Here is a 23,858-nt window from a genome sequence, read left to right on the forward strand (position 1 = left end):
CTCGCAAAACTTCCATAATTTGGGCTTCCCGAGAGCTTATGCAAGTGGACCTCCAGCTTCCTCACTGGGCGCAGCATACAGGTCGTTGTCGACGGTTATTGCTCGAATCCCAAGCCCGTGAACGCTGGAGTGCCCCAAGGCTGTGTGCTATCTCCCACGCTGTTTCTTCTGCATATCAATGATATGTTGGACACCGCCAACATACATTGCTATGCAGACGACAGCACTGGTGATGCCGGATACACGGGCCATGCAGGTCTCTCTCGGGAAAACGTCGACCAGTGCCGGGAGAAGAACTCAAGTTTGCGCGTTTACCACTAAAAAAACCCCATTTGTCGCATCACCGCTCTTCGACAACACTTCCCTTAAAGCCTCGCCTAGTATCGGAATACTGGGTCTCGAAATCTCGAGCGATTGCCAATTCCGTGGCCATCTGGAGGGCAAAGCCAAATTGGCTTCGAAGATACTTGTCGTCATATAGCACGGCAATATCTCAAGCCAGCCCACATTCTAGCGCTCTACAAAGCGCAGGTCCGGCCTCACATGGAGTATCGCTATCATCTCTGGTCTGGCGCACCCCAGTATCAGCTCGATCCATTTGACCGCGTTCAACGCAGGGCAGCTCGAATTGTCGGGGACTTAGCGCTCTGTGAACGGCAGGATCACTTGGCGTTGCGTAGAGACGTCGTTTCATTGTGTGTCTTCTATCGCATTTATCACGGGGAGTGTTCCGAAGAGCTGTTCAACCTGATTCCTTTCGCCGAATTTCATCTTCGCACGACACGCCACAAGTTACGATATCATCCCCGCAATCTGGATATGTGGCTGTCCTCCACAGTGTGGAGCACGAAGCTGTGGAATGAGCTTCCTTGTGCGGGACGATACGACATGGGTACCTTCAAGAAAAGCGCGTACACCTTCCTTAAAGGCCGGCAACGCTCTTGTGATTCCTCTGGTGTTGCAGGAGAGTGTGGGCGGCGGTGATCGCTTTACACCGGTGACCCGTACGCTCGTTTGTCTTCCTATTCCATAAAAAAAAAATCCAAAAATTTTACATTAAACTCTCCCATACATTTAGTATGAGATAGTAAGCCAAATTGGCTTCGAAGAAACTGGGCGTCATTAATAGAGCACGAGAATACTTCAAGCCGGCCCACATACTAGCGCTCTACAAAGCGCAGGTCCAGCCACGCATGGAGTATTGCTGTCATCTTTGGTCTGGCGCATCCCAGTATCAGCTCAATCCATTTGACCGCATGCAACGTAGAGCAGCTCGAATTATCGGGGACCCAGTGCTCTGTGAACGGATCACTTGGCGTTGTGTAGAGATGTCGCTTTATTGTGTGTCTTCTACCGCATTTATCACGGGGAGTGTTCCGAAACGCTGTTTTACCTGATTCCTGCCGCCAAATTCCACCTTCGCACAACACGCCACAAGTTAGAATATCATCCCCACCATCTGAATGTGTGGCGGTCTACTACAAAGCTGTGACATGAACTTCCTTGTGCGGTGTTTCCGGGACGATACGACATGGGTACCTTCAAAAAATCGCGTATACTTTCCTTAAATCCCCAGTTCTCACGCCTTGTGATTTCTTCCAATGGGGATTTGTCAAAGACCACGTGTACGCTGAGAGAGTTCACAGCCTAGAAAGAAGAGTTACAGAATCCTGTACATCGTGCAATTGATTTAATTACTTCGCAAATATTAAGGAAAATTCATTTAGAAACTGTAAATAGAGTTCGTCATTGTATTGCACAACGAGGACGTCACTTTGAACGTCTGCTTTGAATACAAAATTTTGTACTTTTTGGAGGTGTCTAATGTAATATTTTTGGATATTTATCGTTTAATTTTTAAAAAGTTATTACTCCCATTTTACTCATTAGGTAAAGTACTTTCGATATCAGTTTAAAGTTTTTTGATATCTGTAATAGTTACGGAATAATCGCCTGTGCACACTTGACGATTACACACGGTATACAGGGTTTCATCGTTACTTAACGTACTTATGTCGTACTAAATGCGTGGTTGTGTTTAGTATCCATATTTTGGATACTTCTCGTTTGATTTTTAAAATGTTATTAATGTCATTTTATTGATTACGTAACATACTTTGGATATCATTTAAAAGTTTTTTGATATCTTGAATAATCATCTGGACACACACGATTACATCCTGTATACTCCCGAATAGGTCCTATTGTCTTAAAAAAGTTCAGATTTGAATTGAGGGAAGTCCTCAAAATTTATAAGCAAACATAATTTTTGGTTTTCTCATCAATAAAAGGAGAATTGTTATACTTAAAGTATAATTTGGTGAAACGAAACTGTTAATTCATAAATAATGGCACCTGGAAATATCAGGATAAACCGACCCGACGAGCGGTTAACAAAGCGACTCCTTAGAATCATGTATCCATGCAGAGTGTGAGCGAATTTAAATTTTGCATACGACTTACACATTCTATTTCTATATACCAAAAGAAAATGGTCTTTGTTTGAGGCTCTTTCATGCCTACACCACTAATTGTATCGACATGAAACTACCACTATTCGATGCGAAATTTATCCTAGGTAGTACATTATGTTTACTTATTTTTTTTATTGTAAAAAACATTTCTTTTAAAATACGCCAAGCGATGCGGGCAAGAACGGCATGTTATATTTATACATATCCTTTCATTAGATTGCAAAGGTATTGTCCCTTATAAATGAAACATATCCATTTAATAATTACTTTTTTGCGCTACTGCCATTGTACTCGTAAATCTCAATGATTATTCGCGAGGACTTAGTTAATCTTGAGTCACAAACAAGTGAAAAATAAAAAAAATACAGAAAATACCGACTTCAATCATGCATACTATATATATAAAATGTTATATATATATAATTTTATTATTTTCGTTTCCAATGTTTATGGTAGCAGTAGACTTGGGGGATTAGATATCTTTTTTAATTAATAAATATTTATTTCTCGAAGTCTGTGTCTTGGTGTCTAGAGAATACCAGCATTGAGAAGTAAAATTCCTAACATAATGCTGACTAGATACTATTTTGGTTCTTTATTGTCCATATTGTTATTACACTGGCCTTCAAAAGTAAGTATCACACTTTTAAAATTGGGATAACGTTTTAAGTTCACAAGATATACTTTCGAAATAAAAAGGACTCCAAAGAGAATTTAATTTTGTACATAAAAACTTTATGGTCGGTAACCTTATTTTAAGAATTGGCTGAAAAAAAACTTCAAAAACAAAACCATTCCTTTTTCAAAGTGGACGTTTCCGAATTACAATTTTACCATTCACATTTTTCTTTCTGTTTTAAATTTTTTTCAAGATCGATGGGTCTTGTTTTAAAAATTTATGCTAAATAGCACATAACATTTATTTATCATGCCTCTTTCAGTTGAAGAATGTGCTAGGATCATGGCTTTTCTGGAACTAGGCAACAGTATGCGTCGCACTGCAAGAATGGTGGGTGTGACGGTACGAACGGTCCAGAAGGTAAAGCGAAGGTACGAAGAGACTGGACACCATCTGAGGAGACCTTGTAATGGCAGACCCCGGTGTACCAGTGCCCCCCGGTGTACCAGTGCCCGAGAAGATCGTTATATTATTTCCACTGTGTTAAGAAATCGCCACCAAAATGCAGTTGAAGTCCAGCAACAGCTACTTCAGACCCGGAGGCACTACATTAGTTTGAAACCCCGAAGACCAGCGAGTGGCCCAAAACTCGAGAGACAGCATCGAGTAGCGAGACTGCGATACGCCCGTGAACACATGCAGTGGGATGAAGAAGAATGGTCAAGAATTTTGTTTGCAGATGAGTCTCGATTCTCCCTTTCCAGATCCAGCTTTAGTTCAAGCCCAGGCCTTAGCGCAGGCTCAAGGTGCAGTACAAGCGCAGTTAGATAAGCATGCCACGCAGCTGGAAAATCGAAAATCAGAAAACTCAAGTTTAACCGCCATTTTGGTTCAGAGCCGGATATCTGAATTTTGGGTGGACATGCCGCGTGTCTGGTTCGCACACTTTGAAGCCGTCATGGCACCCCTGAAGCAAGGGGATGACGTAAAGTTCAAGCCTGCATCTCAGAAAGAGTCCAATACGGTAGAGGCAGTGTACATGTATGGGCTGGCATATCTTCAGAAGGTCGCACAGAGCTAGTAGCCATAGAAAATGGCACCCTCACTGGGCAAAGATATGCTCAAGAGATTCTCAATGAGTATGCAGGGCCGTATTTGGCAAATATGGGTGATGGATCGATGCTGATGCATGATAATGACCGGAGGAGGTCGGTATCAGCGTGATGGCTTGGCCATCAAGAAGTCCTGATCTCAATCCGATTGAACACGCCTGGGATGAGCTTGGGAGGCTAGTCATAAATCGCAGACCACCACCTACTACCTTCAGGGCACTAAAGCAGGCCCTGGTAGAAGAATGGGAGAATATTCCTCAACATCGGCTCCGAAACCTAGTGTTCAGTATGCCAAACCGGCTCGAAGCTGTAATCAGAGCTCGAGGAGGCAATACCAGTTATTAAAAATTAAATAACATGTAATACATTTTAGTTGAAATTTTTTACACTAAACTAAAAATGTCTATTTTCATTGTCTTTTTTAAGTTAAAAATGTTACTAATGTATAATTTTAGTTTCTAAGAATTAAAGTCATTAAAATTTGCAACAAAACATTTTTAATCTTAAATCTCTACCTTCTATAGTTAAGAAAAAATTAATTTGAAAAGTGTGATAGTTACTTTTGCAGGCCAGTGTAGTTATAAGATTTCTGTAAAATTTTTCAACTGTATGCGTGGAGTCGGTATTTTATTTTTTGATTCATGATTCCTTCCATATATGTACTTCAAAAGGTAAAAATTAATAAAAAACCTACAGTGAAACCATTTTAAACTCTACTTACAAATTAAATTGCAGATTGAAGTTTTTTAGAGCCGTTTTCAATAACCTATCTATCTTTAGTTTAACTTACTAAAGGTAGACAAATCTATCCTTTTAAGCTAACTTACATTTCAATAACCTATCGACATAAAGCATTGGACTCTAACCATATTGGACATAACTATTAATAGATAAGATCGTGTCAATGTATGCGTAACTAGAGATACGCTATTGAAAACGGCCGTTATTAATCACAAACAAAGTGACTCAGTACTCAAGCGACAATTTTTTTAATATTAACTCAAAAATCTAGAAAAACATTGCCAACTAACAGGCACATTATAATTTACAATATTTCTCCTCGCTCTAGTAAGCTTGTTATAAAACTCTACATCAACTGTTTCCAGTAAATGCGATCTCATGTTTGCTCAGATGAAAAGCTGAATAGACCAGATGGAGTAAAAATGACGTGATTATTTCACCTTGTTAGTAATACTTGTTTTGTTTAAACCAAAGTTATTTAAGTATCTACACTGTTTTCATTCTTCATTTGTTTATTTTGATCCCATACGATAAAAATAATAATAATGCACAAATAAAATTTGAATAACAAAATTTTTTGAACGATGCGGGATTCGAACCGACGACCTCCGGCGTTCCGTGCCGGTGCTCTAACCAACTGAGCTAACCGTTCGAGTACCGCCTCGTTATAAAATTCTGTATGCTTTGTTCAACTCTCAGGTTGTTCATCCAAATTGTTCAAACTTCATCTACAGGATGTTAATAAATGTTTATTTCGGACACACATCCATATTGCATAATTTTACAAAGTCACAATTACAATCAGTCAAAATTACTTAAGAATTCCAATTATTTATGAATATTAAGATATTAATTTGAACAATATTTTATGTTTTTAAAGTGATCACTTCTAGGATTAATACACAAATAAAATTCGAAAAACAAATTTTGCTCAGTTGGTTAGAGCATCGGCACGGAACGAAGTCGTGGGTTCGTGTCCCGCATCGTTCATAAAATTTTGTTTTTGAAATTCTATTTGTATATTAATTTGAATTTTAATAAAAAAAAACATTCGATTTCCACTGCAGCTATTTATGGTAGTTACTACGATGAATATTTAACTAATATTTAAAAGTGGGATTTTTCAAGTACTCAGAAAATATAGAAATTATTTTGTTGGTAGAAGAGCGTATACGCGACCAAAAAGATGCTTTCCGTAATCAAATAAAAATAAGGGCACAAGAATAACAATTAGAACGTACTTCAGCTGTCGAACTGCAGTTTCAGCAGGACGTCGTTATACGGATGATGGTCGAAATTATCATGAAAGAGATTTCATACCAGTCTTTGCTCAAGCTTCGATAATGAATACGTCTAGATAGGACTCTATCTTCTTGCTGTAAGACAACTGATAAAAACAGGCCAGGCATATAAGTTCAGTGTACATGACAAGCTACGTCTTACAATCACGATTTATATGACACTTTGTGTTAGGTTAGGTTAGGTTAGGTTAGGTAAGGTTAGGTTAGGTTAGGTTAGGTTAGGTTAGGTAAGTGAAGTGCTCAAAATAGAGGTTGGCTTAAAACTCAATGATGGTCGAAATTATCATGAAAGAGATTTCATACCATTCTTGCTCAGGCTTCGATAATTAATACGTCTAGATAGTACTCTATCTTCTTGCTGTAAGACAACTGATAAAAACAGGCCAGGCATATTAGTTTAGTGTACATGACAAGATACGTCTTACAATCACGATTTATATGACACTTTGTGTTAGGTTAGGTTAGGTTGGGTTAGGTTAGGTGAGTGGGCGAAGAGGGGGAAGAGAACCGGTTTCACGAGGAGTACCGAGCTGCACGGAAAACTCTGAAGCTGGCCATATGCCGCGCCAAAGAAGACAAGAGAAAGGAGATGCTGGAGGGTCTCGATCGTGACCCCTGGGGTCGTCCATACCGTGCGGCGCAACAAAAGCTGCGTGCACAGGCCCCCCCCCCCCTTACGGAGACTCTCCAGCACAGCATCCTGCAGGAAGTGGTTGAGGGCCTTTTCCCACAACAGGTGGAACACGCGCCCCCGTTGATGGCCCCTTTCGCCAGAGATGACGGGGAGGCTGAAAGGGAAGTCGTTCCGCCCGCTACAGAGGCGGAGATAGGGCGGCTGTTCTATGAATTCGTTTGAAGAACACCGCCCCTGGGCCGGACGGGATTCCTGCCCGAGTGCTGGCCTTAGCCCTCAACCACATGATGGACCGCCTCAGGGAACTGTTCAACGCGAGCCTGGTGTTCGGACGGTTTCCTGACGACTGGAAGAGTGGGAAGCTGGTTCTCTTGTCAAAGCCGGGGCGGCTTGCAGACTCGGTCGCAGCCTACAGGCCCATAGTGTTGCTGGACGAGGCGGGTAAATTGTTTGAGAGGGTGATATTTACCCGCATCTTCCGACATCTGGGCGAGGTTGGCCCCGATTTGTCGGACGCCCAATTTGGCTTCCGAGCCGGGCGTTCGACGATCGACGCTGTAATGCACCTGAGGGCTGTGACTGAAGAGGCAGTGAGCTGCGGTGGCGTGCTGTTGGCGGTGTCGTTGGACATCGCCAACGCATTCAATAGTCTGCCGTTCAGGTGCATTAGGGAAGCACTCCTTTATCACGGAGTGCCGCAGTACCTGAGGCGGCTGGTGGCAGACTATTTAGAGGAGCGTACCGTCATGTACGAGGACCGAGATGGATTGCTCAGACGTCGGCCCATGTCGTGCGGTGTGCCACAGGGGTCTGTTCTAGGACCACTCCTGTGGAACATGGGGTACGAATGGGTCCTTCGAGGGGATTTTCCCCCGGGGCTGGGGGTCATCTGCTATGCAGATGACACCTTGGTCACGGCTCGGGGGAAAAACTTTGAGGAGGCGGCGTGCCTGGCTACCAGAGGCGTCTCTCAGGTAGTCGGGCGCATCGAAGCGTCGGGCTTACGGATGGCTTTGGATAAGACTGAGGCCCTTTTGTTTCATGGGCCTCGTCGTGCTCCGCCACCCGGGGCCTCAATAGAGGTGAACTCGGCCCTCGAACCGGTTCAGGCCCACATAAAGTATCTGGGCCTGATCCTTGACGGTAGATGGCTCTTCGACGAGCACTTCCGCCAGCTTGCACCAAGGCTGGTTGACGCTGCGTCCGCCCTCGGGCGACTTTTGTCCAATTTGGGCGGACCCAGCGTCGCTACGCGACGGCTGTACACAGGGGTGGTGCGGTCAATAGCACTGTACGGTGCACCGGTGTGGGCGGGGGCTCTGACCGCCCAAAATAGGGCGGGCCTCTGGCGTCCTCAGAGGGTTATGGTGGTTAGAGTCATACGCGGTTACCGCACCGTATCGACGGACGCGGCGTGCGCATTGGCCGGAACGCCCCGGTGGGATTTGGAAACGGAAGTGCTCGCCGAAGTTTATCGGCGGACGGCTGAGTTTCGAGCGGGTAGTGGCAGTCGGCCCCCGCCCGAAGAGGTACGCGAGTGGCGAAAAGCCGCCCGCCGAGCCATCCTAGTTCGATGGTCTTCCCGGCTGGAGGCTCCACGTGCTGGAATTGCTGCCGTAGAGGCGCTCCAGCCAGTCATTGTCGAATGGGCAGGGCGACAGCATGGGGCTCTTTCCTTCCGAATGACGCAGGTGCTTTCTGGGCACGGTTGCTTCGGGAAGTACCTGCACTCAGTCGCAAGGAAGGAACTGAGTCCCGCCTGTCACCACTGCGACTGCAGTGAGGACTCGGCTCAGCATACGCTGACAGTATGCCCGGCCTGGGTAATTCAGCGTCGGGTCCTCACAGCAGTCATCTCGCTGCCGGCCGTCATACGCTCCATGGCTGGCAGCGAAAGGTATTTTACCGCGGTCGCGACCTTCTGCGAGGATGTCATCTCGCAGAAGGAGGTGGTGGAGCGGGCTCGGGAGGACGATGTCCACTCGGACCGTTTCCGTTGCCGGCGAACCGGGCAGCGGAGGGGCGCTGTAGTAGTAATAGTGAGAAATAACATTGCGTGACAATTATAATGCCGTGATTATTGGATGTAATCAAAAATCCTAAGCATACTGCATTGCTATAGACAACAGCCTAGCGAAACACTCTAAGAAAAAAGCGATTCATTGTAATGTATGAAACGTGCAGTCATTGATATATTGACAGATGACGGCTATAATCTTGTAAAAAAAAAGGAGATGGCCGAAATCCACTACATTTTAAGCAACTGTTCGCTTTCAAACTTAGCCGGATTATGCTTTTTCACCAATCGCCATACTCTATTTACGACGATTTCAAACTTATATCAAATGACTGCACGTTTCATACTAAACTAAATTGGGAGGCTGTGGGAGGCTACTTTGCAAAGGAAGCCGACTAGATTGTGGGTACCACAACGGCGCCTATTTCTGCTGTGAAGCAGTAATGTGTAAACATGACTGTGTTTCAGTCTGAAGGGCGCCGTAGCTAGTGAAATTACTGGGCCAATGAGACTTAACATCTTATGTCTCCAGGTGATGAGCGCAATTGTAGTGCCGCTCAGAATTTTGGGTTTTTCAAGAATCCTGAGCGGCACTGCCATGAAATGGGTAGGGCGCATCAAATACCATCAGCTGAACGTCCTGCTTGTCTCGTCCCTTATTTTTATAAAAAAATATACCATATGCATTCAATATATATTAAACCTTTAATCAGACTCTACCAAAAATATAAGTCGAGCACTGGTTTCAAAACTACAGAACTGGTTTGTGTAGCTTCGCAGGCTACCAAGCCTTTTCAGACGAATGTGAATAAATATTTAAACATTTACTAACATGTTTGGCTTAATTAGCTTGTAGTTATATAATATTTAAGCAAATATTCAAAATTCACGGGCTTAATGTCATGAAAATTAACAACTTTGACAGTCATAATGCGAGCGGCATTCAGTAAAGTGAGAATGAGTTATAAACTGTTTGGAAGCGAAAACGTAAATACTGGCTGATAAAGCTAAAAGTATTGATTAAATTTAAAAAAAGAAACTAATTTTCTTTTGTTTTTAAAAATGGAATTTTGTTTGCAGTTTGACGCTCATTTTTTTCGTTTGTTTTTTGCATATACTACATTGAATAGCGTGCCGTTTCTTGTGTTAGTTGTCTGTGCTTGAAATATTTAGGAAAAGAATAGATTACATTATAATCCCAATACTAGATTTTTGGTTTATAAATTACGAAAGTATATAAGTACCTATGTTGCATGGTTTTAAATCCAAACATAAATAAATACTCATCAGAGCTATTGTGTATATGGGTTTTAATGAGATTATTAATCACATCTCAAAATAACATATATGGCAGGTAACGAAAAAATATCAAGAATTCAGTAATAAGCTGTTATTTCTATATTAGAAACATTATAATTTTTTTAATATCATAGTTCTTAGAACAATATACTTTTCCTTCAATAATTTGATTTTTTAGCGAATTTAATTAATCAAATACTATAAAAATCATCATGTATTTATAAAACTAAAATAAATTCATAATTTGATTTGAACTTCATCAGATAAATGCAGGATTCAAAATAATTACAATTATTACTAAGAAAAGATAAATTGAAGCGTGAAATTATTAAATTACACCAGTCTAAAGCAGTGCCTTGCTCATTTGTTTAAAATATATACATATTATTGTCTACTAAATATATACATACACATTCACCAGTACGAAGCTCCTTTGCACAGGAAGCCGGCTAGATTATGGGTACCACAACGGTGCCTATTTCTGCCATTAAGCAGTAATGTGTAAACATTATTGTATTTCAGTCGGAAGGGCGCCATATCTAGGTGAATTACTGGGCAAACGAGACTTATGATCTTATGTCTAAAGGTGACGAGCGCAATTGTAGTGCCGCTAAGAACTTTTGGTTTTTTCAAGAATCCTGAGCTGTACTCCATTGTAATGAGCATGGCGTATCAATTACCATCAGCTGAACGTTCTGCTTGTCTCGTCCCTTATTTTCATAGAAAAAAAACATACAACCACACACAACATAGACACAGAGAATAAGAAACACAGACGGCTGTTGTTCTGTAATACGGCTTGATGTATAATAATATTGTCAATATGAGTAATCTTTATCGGCTTTAAGAGTTATGTTTTATATTATTGTTTATATAATCACTGTAACGCTGTTGATAACCAATAAATATAGTATTTTCTTTGATTAATGCGAGTGTTACACAATTAAATTAAACACATTTTAAGGCTTAAAACACGTGTAATTGTAACTATGTTCTTAAATTAGATTTTTGCGTAAGTTATATTTTTATTTTAGTTAACCTAACATTTCAAGACCTTTCCAGATCTCGTTATTAGAGGTCTTTAAAAACACAGTCAAAATTACACGCGTTTTAATCCTTTAAAAGCGTTTTATTTAAATACCAATAAAGAAATAAATTAATAAATAAACTATAATACGTTCATATTTTAAAAACCCTGCTTATAATTACGGGTTAAGATCTAAATACGGAATCGGTATAAAAATTGCAACACGCATCCCAGTGAAACGTTTTAAAACAGCCATAATGTTAACTGCGCTAATTAAAAACGCTGTTCCTTATGAGCATCGCGTGCGGTTGCCAATTACAGATCTCAGATTGTAATCGGGATAGAACGGGGTCAGAGACCACTCGACATCCGCAGATATATCGGCTACACGCCAAACTATCATAACATTTCGATGTGTAATACTGTCGCAGCGAAATAACGCGCTGTCATCTTGTTTGCGGATCGTACTAGAGCTAAGCTATTTGTACTTTTGTGTGTATTAGTATTTGATACAGAATAAACATATGTTGGGATTGTTTCTGATGGTTTAATGTTAGTGTAAACACACATAACTAATTATCTATCTGTTATATATCTATTCTTATATTACATAGAGAAAAGATTTGTATTTTAGTATATTTCCTTGTATCTATATTTACAATACTACGACTACATAAAATTAAAACTATTATTACGTGGAAGCGTACCAAGAATACTGGCAGCATTACCGCGTTAGATAGCAAGGCTGATCCGTTGACCGAAATAGCTGCCAGCACTTGGGTTTCCAGTAGCCTTATTGAGGCGCGAAGATAGTATTTTGAACATTCTCCGCGCCTCCGGGCCCCACGGGCCAAGTGTCTCGACACCAAACGGCACAAAGATGTATGACTCACTGAGACCAACATATTTGCGAAGCTTGCTGTCTTCGGCAGCTGAAGCAGCAGCCCCAGCACCAACTGACGTAACTTGGACATGAGAAGGAGCCAGAGTGTCGACGCAAATAGCGTCCCACACCAGCGCCCTTCCCCGTGCCCTTTCCTTGTATTAATTTGAAAATATAGGAGACTAGCTGACCAGACACATGTTGTTCTGTACTTAAAAAATAAAATACAGTTTTTCATGAATTTGTCAATAATATTTCATAACAATGAAATGTAAAAAATACTCCGTCTCCGTGCGGACATAAATTCTCTCGTATAAATAATGTCCATACAAAACAAATATTGGAAATAAAAATAATTTATGGGTCCCAAATCGAAATAAAAACTATCCTATCTCTCAAGTTGGACTAAACTGCACTCCACGAAAATATCCCCATTAAAATCCGTTCATTGCTTTAGGAGTTCGCTGGTAAAACATGAGCACACTGGATTTATATATATAGGTTTTGGACACATAAAAATAGGTTCAAACCTTATCAACATTTTTCTGTTAATATATTTAACAGCAAAGCATTATAATATGTATTTTATTGTATATCTTAAAGCATACAAACGAGCAGGACGTTCAGCTGATGGTAATTGATATGCCCTGCCCAATGCAGTGCCGCTCAGGATTCTTGAAACACCCAAAAATTCTGAGCGGCACTAGAATTGCGCTCGTCACCATGAGAGACAAGATGTTAAGGCTCATTTTTCCAGTAATTTCACTACCTACGGAGCCTTTCAGACCGAAACACAATAATTTAGACATTACTGCTTTACGGGAGAAAGAGGCGCCGTTGTGGTACCTATAATCTAGCTAGCATCCTGTGCAAAGGAGCCTCGCACCGGTAAATTGCTAGCTTGCTTGGGAACTCTACAAATGTTCGGGATAAAGGCTAACCTGTGTTTAACACCTTATATAAAATTGTGTTATATCAGATTGCATCAAAATTAAATCAATAATTCTGCCTTGTAACAGTAACAGATAATTATAGAGTTACTTTCATGGCCGTAAAATGAGTATTGTATTCAAGCAAGTGTATTGGCTTTTTAGAAACGTACTAATATTGTTTACATTTCTGGTTTATGTTTATTATATCTCTGACCTGTATAAATACCACTGAACAGGCTGTTAGATATGTTTGACGGCAAATTTTTTATGCCTATTTGAAGCTCTACTCGCGAGCGTCCAGAGAACTAATTTTGTCGTATAGTACAATTGGCTGCGAAGGAACGTACAATACTCTGAAGTATTTTTGCATTTTGAATTAATTTTGTTCGTTTTTCGAGTTATTTATACTTTAAGAATCAACGTAATAAAGGACGTAATAGTTTCCCGCCTCCATTTCTCATGTCCATCTATCGATGCTGAGGTTGTCATCACAAGTTTTAGTACCACAGACTCTCGCTACATGGCCAATAGCGCCAAAACGGCCAATATCAAACAGGCATAAAAGCGCTTTGACAACCGTCAGGCCAGTGGTATATAGTAGAGATGGTAGAGGTCAGTGAAGTATTAACTAAGATCAGAGTATTATTATAAAAGGCATAAAAGGCATTTATTTTCTTAAAATGTAATTTCTAATAACTCGTAGATACTACTACCGCTCGGAAACAAATGGCGCTCTGAGAGAGAAGAAGCGGCGCAAGAAACTCTCCCAGCATTATTTTTTTGCGCTCTTTTCAATAAAAATATACAATATTGTAGAGTCATTTCTATCGTTATAAAATAATCATAATCTAGTCCCAAGCTGTCCGATCATTAAGATATTCAGCAGTGGAGTAAAAGGATTTACGACAGAGCCATTTTTTTTATAAAACATTTAAATTTATTTATAGATAATGCCTGAACAGTGGCTGGGACTTTATTATAGAAGTGTATACATTTACCCTTAAAGCTATTATGTATCTTATGAAGCCTACTAGAATTAGTTACAAGCAATCCCTTATTTCTATTGTTATAAATTGTTACATATATTATAAATATTTATAACACACTATTATCATATTATAATGCTGAATTATCATGATAGTAATATGAATGACAATTATATAACAACGCTTTTGTAACTTAATAGTGCGCTATTTTGTAAACTTAATTGTTTTACATATACTGTCTAAAATGAACTCTCTTCAGAACAAATTCAATAGTTTCTACGAGGAAAATGATAGTGTGCACTTTACAGCTAAAGGAATATTTAATGCATTACTTAAAGTGTAAGTACTTTATAAAATCTAATCAAGGTGCTTAGAAGAAGAATAAAAAGAGTTACTTAGATTTTTAGAAATATGTTACATGTTTTATTATATCAAATATTTATAACCAACATCAAAGAAAGATGGTGTTTTTCGAGCCGCATAATCTGTCGTTGATACACCGATCTGGTTTTATTTCGGTTCGAAAGGTTATCATTATAATTCTGTATTAATGATCCTATTGTAAAAATAATGTCAGATTTATCATCATTGTAACATAAAAGGCGACTTTGACTCTACAAATCCTAATAGAGCCGATTTAATTCATTATCCAAGTTGATAGTTAATAATATATTTTTGTTGACTTAATAATGTTTATGACTTAATAACTTTGTAAGGATTTATGCATTTATAAAACTATAGTAATTTCCATGTCTTACTCAAATAAACACGCAAAAATTAAATCCATACACCATTTTCCATTAATATGTTAAAATATGTGATTTTTTATTTTTTTTTTCGTTTTTAGTCAAAAGTTATCGATTTTTTTTATTTTGCGACTCTATTTTATCATGCGAATATATTATCACAGAAACGGGTGATTTGAGTTATCTTAAGAAATTCGATGCAATCTGGGTACTATATTCGGCAGATAAAATCTTTTGATTCCCGAAGTGTTATTTGTGTATTATTTCTGTCACTTATTACTCTGAGATTCCTGTGACATATATATTGCTTTGGGCGTAAATCATTTATACGTCTAGATAGATAGATAGACGACAGCTGTGAAAACGTCGAAAAAATAAACTTTAGAACTGACCTCTGCTATGAGCAGTTCACGCACACTAACACAAAGTATCATACACTAAAGTAATATTTTTTGTTGGTTGTTTTTATCGGTTGTCTAACAGCAAGAGACTCTATCTAGACAAATAAATTATCTAAGGCTTTGGGCAACATTTCAATGACAGCATGTTGCTATCATTTATAATTAACAACGCGCCTAAATGAAGCAATAAAACATAAATATTCATAAAAAAGACATTTATTTACGTTCAGACACTTACGGTATCTATTTCTGTTTTCATTTCGTTTGAGTCCAGACAGATACTTCTACACTGAGCCGCAGACTACAAAGCCGTACACCTAATCATTAACGGTGTTATTCCAAAAAAATTAACATGGCTTAGACACGTGTTTTGTTAGACAGTGACCTAAGTATAACAACGTCAGCAACCTAAGAATAACGACGTCTAAAATGGAGTTTATCTTTTTCTATTACAAAACAGTGTTTAACTTGTGTTTAACTAAAACGTCCTTAAGCACAACATAAACTGAAGTGATCGGGAATAATTAAAGGAACGGAACGTGATTTTTGTTACCTATCATCTATCTGTCATAATTATTTCTAAATCTTCTATATGAATATTATCTATCAGTTAGACACACCTTAGACAAGTTTCAACAAGTGTTTATATATTAGCAATGTCTAAAGATTGTTGAACGATAAATAACAGAAAGACACAGATTTGTAATAGAAATATTTTAAAACAAGTGTTCATCACATGTTTAACTTTTTTGCAATCACACAGTAAGTATTTAATTGTTTATACCCTCCTAACCTTGTGAAGACAAATAAGCATGGTAAAACATGTGTTACTCATTCGACTGTGCGACGTAATAGAGAGTAATATGTGTTCATTCTAGATTTATAGTTCGCGGGTTCGAGTGCCGTATCGTTCATAAAATTTTGTTTTCAAATTATATTTGTGTATTCTTTATTTATTTTGTTATCTAGAAAGTAAATTCTTAAACCAATTGATGATTCCTAGTTGTACTATTTGGGTATACTCACTCACATGATAGCACTCATTCACATGATAGCACTCACTCACATGATAGCACTCACTCACGCGATAGCACTCACTCACATGATAGCACTCACTCACGCGATAGCACTCACTCACATTATTTGCCATACATATATGGTTTTTATTTATATGATATGAGGAACGTCAATTTTTTTTTCATAATAGGTAGCAGTATTATATTATAAAACATTCATAACATTATGTACACACAGACATTGAGAAATGAAGCATTTTTTATTAATTTTACTAGGGTTGACAACAGCTTAATACAAAATATTCACTTATTATCAAATTAATATAATTGTCCTGAACGAAAATCAAAGCTGCGACACTGTTTTCTATAGGCAAGTACTAAACCACTCAGCTAACTTTGAAATAATTATCGTAGGTTTAGTATAAAACAAAAGTATTATTTCTTTACACAGCGTAACTGAATTCAAAGAGTTCCTTTCCAACATAACAAAATTACTATCAAATATTATATCATGCGGGCGAAATAGCGGAGAAAAGCTAATTAAATCATAACAATGTAGTATTCACTAGCTTTTTGAAGTGTAATTTTACCTATATAGTGTTTTATTTAACACTTTCAAACGCAATTAAAATAGTACAGCGCTGTTTATTGCAGAGCATATTACAGTGAAACTTGGTTAAGTGGGACCTGGATAAGTGAGAAACCTCCATAACTGGAACTCATGCTGAGGTCCCAACACTTTGGCACTGAATTACCTCTGTTAGTGGGACGAGGTAAACTTCTATATCTGGGATTTGTTCTTTCGATTTATCATCATAGATAACATTGTTTGTTTACTCATTCTTATTCTACCCACACGTAATTCCAAGTACGTAAGTACAAATTTTGAGCTTCAATTACCTTCAGTTTTAGTTTCGCTTTACTATCATACACATGTTTATTTGAAAAATGTCAAAACGAAAGCTACAATCGTTATCATTACGTGAAAAACTGAAGTTAATATCCGTTTATGAAAGTGGGAAGACACGCGAACCCTCTGTAAATGAGACAGATATTTATTTATACCTGTATATCTGAGACACTGGGTAAGTGGAATACCTCTATAAGTGAAACGACATTGCAGGTCCCTTGATGTCTCACTTAACCAGGTTTCACTGTATTATGTTATGGGAGTCTTCAAATATCCCAGAATCCGTCAAAAAGGATTTATGATTTAGAATTGTATTTGTTGGATGCAATTTATGATTGTGACAGTTATCACGAACATCATGTTCACGAAGCATCCTTACATAAACAATGAATTGAAGCTCTAAAGATTGATTCATCGAATATACTATAATATATATATATATATTATCTAAACACCACTCATATATTGGATGCAGCACCTTACAAACTAATTTGCTATTTATATTACAGCCATTGTAAAATACTCTATTTGATTGATAAGAGTGACTGTTGAGTTTCTTATATGTTCTTCTTTTTTTTTATGAAAATTACGATGAGACGAGCAGGACGCTCAGCTGATGGTAATTGATACGTACCTCACCCAGTACAATGCAGTGCCGCTCAGGATTCTTGCAAAACCCAAAAATTCTGAGCGGCACTACAATTGCGCTCGTCACCTTGAGACATAAGATGTTAAGTCTCATTTGCCAAGTAATTTCACTAGCTTCGGCACCCTTCAGACAGAAACATGTGTTGTGGTACCCCTTATCTAGCCAGCTTCCTGTACAAAGGAGCGTCCCACTGGCCTCGTCTCACGAGCTCAACTTTTTACGAATATATGGTAAATTCAGTAATAAAAAAAAATTGTAGTGACGATCCAGAAGCGCTTAGTTTAAGCCTAATTGAATAAAGTTTATTTGACTTTGACTTTGAACAAGTGGAAATAATAATGTGGATACAGAACTAATTAACTGAAGCACACAAGCTATTGACTGATACACAAAAACACAATAGTATTGATTATTAGTATGAAAGAGAAAAAATAAAGTTTTACCGCATACTTTACAATACTTAAATGAAAACATATTATTTACTGTATGATATATGAGAGAGTTTATCTGACGTCATATTATTTTTTCATATAATATATTTCATAAAAGCCGAGAGTTGCGTTACGACTTACCACTGTGCTGGACGATTTGTTTTTTATACGGACATTACATGAATATGTTAGACTAATAAGTTAAACAGCACTGTTTGTGATTTTGCAGCTATTATAAAATATTTTATTTATGTGCAATAATTCTTAAAGAATTCTTGATATAAGCGAATTAAACTCTGCCTGTGCTTATATTCTCATTGGTCTAATTAAAAAGGCATAAATGGCATCTCAAAATTGATTCCTTTAGAAATCTTTTTGATATTATTTCTAATATACTAGATACTACTACCGCTTCGGAAACAAATAGCGCTCTGAGAGCGCCAACAAGCGGCAATCATAATCTAGTCCCAGTCTTTCCGATCAATTAGATATTCAGCTGAGGAGTATTAGGACTTACGACAGCCATTTATTAATAAAACATTTAAATTTATTTCCAGATAAAGCCTGAACAGTGGCTGGGACTTTATTATAAAAGTGTATACATTTACCCTTAAAGTTATTATGTATCTTATGAAGCGTACTACAATAAGTTACAAGCAATCCCTTAATTCTAGTGTTATAATAATGAAAATTACTATTAAGAGCAAAAAATTAAGATATATTGTATAAATGAACCAAAATATTAACAACTTACTTTATATCATTTGATAATAAGTATAAGTAAGGGCTACAGCTAAGAACCTCTTCATTATAAAACTGCATAGCTCAGGTACCCGAGTATACTAGACACAAGTCTACCGAGCGCTTTACAAACAACTTTTATCCCCAAGATAAATTATCCTCGTTACTCACAGTATACAATACAATGTAGGTACACCTATCTATGTAACAATGTGGTTGTCTTTCTGTAAACTTCTTAACATTTGCTATCTTTAAACATAGTAAGTCGTATTTATTACATGCCTTATAATATTGACAAATAATATAATATAATATTGACACACTTTTTACACAAATTATCTTGCCCCAAGTTAAGCATATAATATATATGTTATGGTTTACAAGACAATGAGATATTTAATAGAATATACTTACTTAAACATACATAAATACATTTAAACATCCATGACTCAGAAACAAACATCCATGTTCATCATATAAATGCTTGCACCTACAGGGATTCGAACCCGGGACCTCTAGCTTAGTAGGTAGGATCCCTAACCACTCGGCTATACAGGTCGTCTTATTATCTTATGTAATGCATATGTCTTACTATTATTTTCATATAAAAAATAATAAACAATTTTTTGAAGTTTCTTTATCCACGAATGAGAAATTTTACAGCAATGTCGTCACGATTTTCGGTTACGCTCCATGTTGTTTTTTTCCAAATTTCATAAATAAGAAGACTTAGTAGTAAAATAGCTTTAATTTAATACGGAAAATGTTTGTTTTCTTGCCTTATCTACCCAATTTCTCATCAATTCAATAAACAAAAATGGTATCAAAAAGAAGTTTCACTTCTTACTTGTGTACTCTGGTACATACATATTATTTTGTTTAAAGTGATAACCCTCACTTCTGAGATTAATTATGCATTTAAAACTGATACTAGCCTGAGATATGAAGAAAGCATACAAGATTTTTTAAACGCTACATCGAACGGTTGGTTCAGTTGGAAAAGGCGCTCGCACGGAACGCGAGAGGTCGTGGGTTTGAGTTTAGATTTGCAAGAGCGACATGTCATGTCAATTCCTTAATATGCAAATATTGGTGTTATCAACTGTAAAGTAGATCCTGTAGATGAAATCACAACCTGAGAGATGAACAAAGCATACCAGATTTTATCAAGGATACCTCAGTCAAACTGTTGGCTCAGTTGGAAAGAGCGCTCGCACGGAACGCGAGTGGTTGCGGGTTCGAAGCCCACATCGTTCTTATTTTTTTTTCTATTTTTTTTTGTATTACAAATAATATAACTTACTATTTCAAAATTTTTGAAAATAATATGTTATCATAATTTATTAATTTCTTTTAAGAAGGGCTTAGGCTCAATTCAAAGACTACGAATATAATTGAATATTATTAAATTTTAAATTAATTGTTATTATCATAAGTTTTTACTTTGTTCAAATGCACGATTAATAAGCACATTATATAAAAGTTCTGGTCTGAAAATTTTCTGCGGGATTTTATGAATACTAACAAATACACAGTCACTCACTCACCGAGCATATCATAGATCACTTATTACAAAGCCTAAAAATATAAAAAAACATAATATTCAATAGTTCTGAAAATTCAAGCTTTTAAGTAACTTATCTAGTGTAGTTCCAGGGGTTGGCAATGAAAGCCAAAATACAGATCTCCTAGTTCAGATCCAGGTGCTATAATTTTGTGTACGCTAACATGGTGTAAAACTAACGACATGTCAGTAAATATAAAAAAATGTCAATTTATTAGCTTCACAAAAAAAAGGAATACAATAAACCTTAACTATTCCATAGATGGTACCAATTTAGTCAGGGTTGGTGTTCTACGTGATTTAGGTGTGTGGTTCGATTCATCATTAAGTTTTAAACATCATTATGAAACCATAGTGAAAAAAGCAAGTAGGATGCTAGGATTTATGATGCGCACATCAAAACCATTCAAGCACATAGATTCGCTAAAGATACTTTACAACTCACTAGTAAGACAGCAACTTGAGTACTGTTCCTCAGTCTGGGCACCCATTTACAAAGCTGACAAAGATAGTATAGAAACAGTTCAAAAGCGATTCATTAGAAAATTATGTATAAGAATGGGATTGAGACGAGCCATACCTGAGTATGAGGACCGCTTGGTATATTTTAAATTTCAAACTCTTAAATGCAGGCGAGAAAATGCTGACATGGCTATCCTACACAGGATTGTGCATGGGACTTTTAGCAATGATTTTTTAACAGATGTTCACTTTATTACTCGCAAGCAAGCCACTCGTATGCCTACAATTTTTGCAATACCGCACTGTTACAACAATATCGCATATAACAATATACAAATAACAATTAAGAAGCACTGTACCATAGAACTCAAATATTAGTTGTACTTACATATTTTCAATGTGATTGTAGATAATATAACGCTGTGTACAATAGTTAGATTAACAATTTTATAGTGATAAGATCTTTAATTTTATTTTATATTACACATGTTTTACTTTGTAATCGTTTTTGTACCTATATTAAATAAATAAATAAAATGAGCACTGTATGTAGCACAGCATTAAATTGTATATTATAAAGTAAAAGTAAATTCAGTCATCCTAGTAAGTAGTATTTTTTTAAAGAAATAAATTAATAAACTTAACTAAAACCTAAAGTCTTAGAACTTGTTTTTCATTAATTACGAATTAAATCAATCACTTTATCTATGTAGGTCACGATAATGACACTTATGAATGTCAAAAAAGAAATCAAAATTTTTGAATCTACTGCTACTTCGGAATGGGTTGAGCTAATGAGAAGAAATAGCTAGAAACTCATTGCCTCTCTTTTAAATCATGATTTACATTTTCACCGTTTTACAAATCATTTTAATAACAATATAACATGTAAAGTGAAATTTAAATGAAAAAAATAATATAAAATAACATAATATTCAATAGTTCTGAAAATTCAAGCTTTTAAGTAACTTATCTAGTGTAGTTCGAGGGGATTTCTCCTAGTTCGGCTCTAGGTGCTAAAATTTTGTGTACATTTACCGTGAGCACTGTTCACAGCAATAAATTTATATTATAAAGTTAAAGTAAATTCAGTCATTATAGTAAGTAGGATTTTTATGAAAGAAATAAATTAATAAACTTAACTAAAACCTAACGTCTTAGAAATTTTTAACGTTTTTTACAATTTTTTTTAAATTAATACGTACTAAAAAAAATTGCGATGATAAGAAACATCTACTCTTAATATTACCATATAAAATACGTAAAATTACAGCTATGTTAGTTAAGTCATCGAGTTCATTTAAAATTATTAATTTTAAGAAAAGATAAGGCGACGACCATACAAAATTGTTTTAACACACGGTATTCCATTATTTCTTTTTATCGTTTTCTCAATTTGAAAAAACTTTAGTATTCAAATATTTGTTTTAAAATCTCACGCCTATACAATTTAACGTAAAATTTCTCAGCGTCAGTTCTAATTAAATTTACTTACAAATATTCCTATTCCATTCCCAAATTGTAAAATTACTTACGCAACATCAACAAACAGTAATTGAAATTATAATTATGTTGTCAAACAACACCTCCAGCATCATTCGACAAACACAGAAGTTCGAAACAAGTCGGTAAACATCGTGCAATGTAAACTCAAGGTATTAAAACTTTAATATTGATAATTTTTAACGACTGCGATATAAAAAAGTTAAACTCACCTTTATTTTCCATTAAAACTAAGCCATAGTTCATACTTCTATTACAAGTCAGATAATCGAGTAACTTCGTAACGTTTCACTGCACACGTAACTAAACAATTCGGTAAGGCGAGTTGTCTCCGATATAGTTGGCGAAATTCAACTGGAGCGATCCAGGAGCGACCGTACTCTCCCCACTTCACAAGCTCACTAGAACAGGGATTGGGACGGAGTCTGCGTAATGGGCTTCCCTACAGATTGCTTTATGGGAATAAACGCTAATAAATTACGAACATCGTACACGCGTAAGCCAATGAGCCCGTCTTCTTGATTAGTTTTAAGTCCCCACTAATGTGTTAGACATGCATAAGGAAGATTCCCAAATTCGCATCTCGAAGGTATCCGCTTAAACTTGTTGAAGGTTTCGGAAACTTTGAGTTTCTCACGGCTTCAGTTTTATCGCTCAAGCTACGCTAGCTTTATATATAACTTTTAAAACCACTTTGAGTCAAATTGTTGGTTTCCAACAGCCATAATATTAAGTGAAAGTCAAAAAAACTTTACTGACATAAATTCAACTAATTCCTCGTCAACTCAATCACTAGAAATCGAATGTAAATACATGCTGATTTCACAAATCAATAAAATCTAGAAAATAAAACCTAGCAATCTAGTAAAATAATATAAGGATAAAACATTACAATTTATTTAATGCAACAACTATAATACTATTTAATTCAATATTAAAATGTCGTTTACGTAATCATTAATATTGTAATAAGGCTTCGACATGAGTCTGCATTTGGGTAAATTATTTTAAAATTTAATACCAATGTTTATTGTTTATTTTACGGAGCCTAGTAGAGGGCTCTGTCAGCTTGTAATTATTACAAGTGTTAAAATTATAGTTGTCGCTTATTTTACTGTATAAATTATAATTTTTATGGCCGTGCAGGAGATTACTAAAAATACATTGACCGGACATAGTCATAAATGAATTTCTTTGTATTTTTCTCGACGGGTTAGAGATTTTCGTGGACTCATTTGGTATTTTTTTTGTTTATTTTTTTTAAGTATGGAGATATTATTTACTTTCGCTGCACTATCCCATAATATAATGCCGAACGATATAACGCTATGAAAATAGCTAAAATAGACAGTTCTCATACCCTTTCTACAGCAAAAGCTGCTGAACTTAATTTACTAGATAGGTGTTTAC

The 23,858-nt window shown here is 36.8% G+C and overlaps 1 protein-coding gene across 1 annotated transcript in view; it reads right to left on the minus strand.

The window, feature by feature from the left end:
* LOC126967139 (protein artichoke) overlaps positions 1–22,832 on the minus strand; it is a 49,112-nt gene extending 26,280 nt beyond the window's left edge. The window contains exon 1 of the mRNA XM_050811576.1: positions 22,661–22,832. The gene's annotated coding sequence lies outside the window, so the exon portion shown is untranslated. The remainder of the gene's footprint in view (positions 1–22,660) is intronic.
* Between the last annotated feature and the right edge of the window lie 1,026 nt (positions 22,833–23,858).

The sequence above is a fragment of the Leptidea sinapis genome, chromosome 12, assembly GCF_905404315.1.
Source record: "Leptidea sinapis chromosome 12, ilLepSina1.1, whole genome shotgun sequence".
Lineage (NCBI taxonomy): Eukaryota > Metazoa > Arthropoda > Insecta > Lepidoptera > Pieridae > Leptidea > Leptidea sinapis.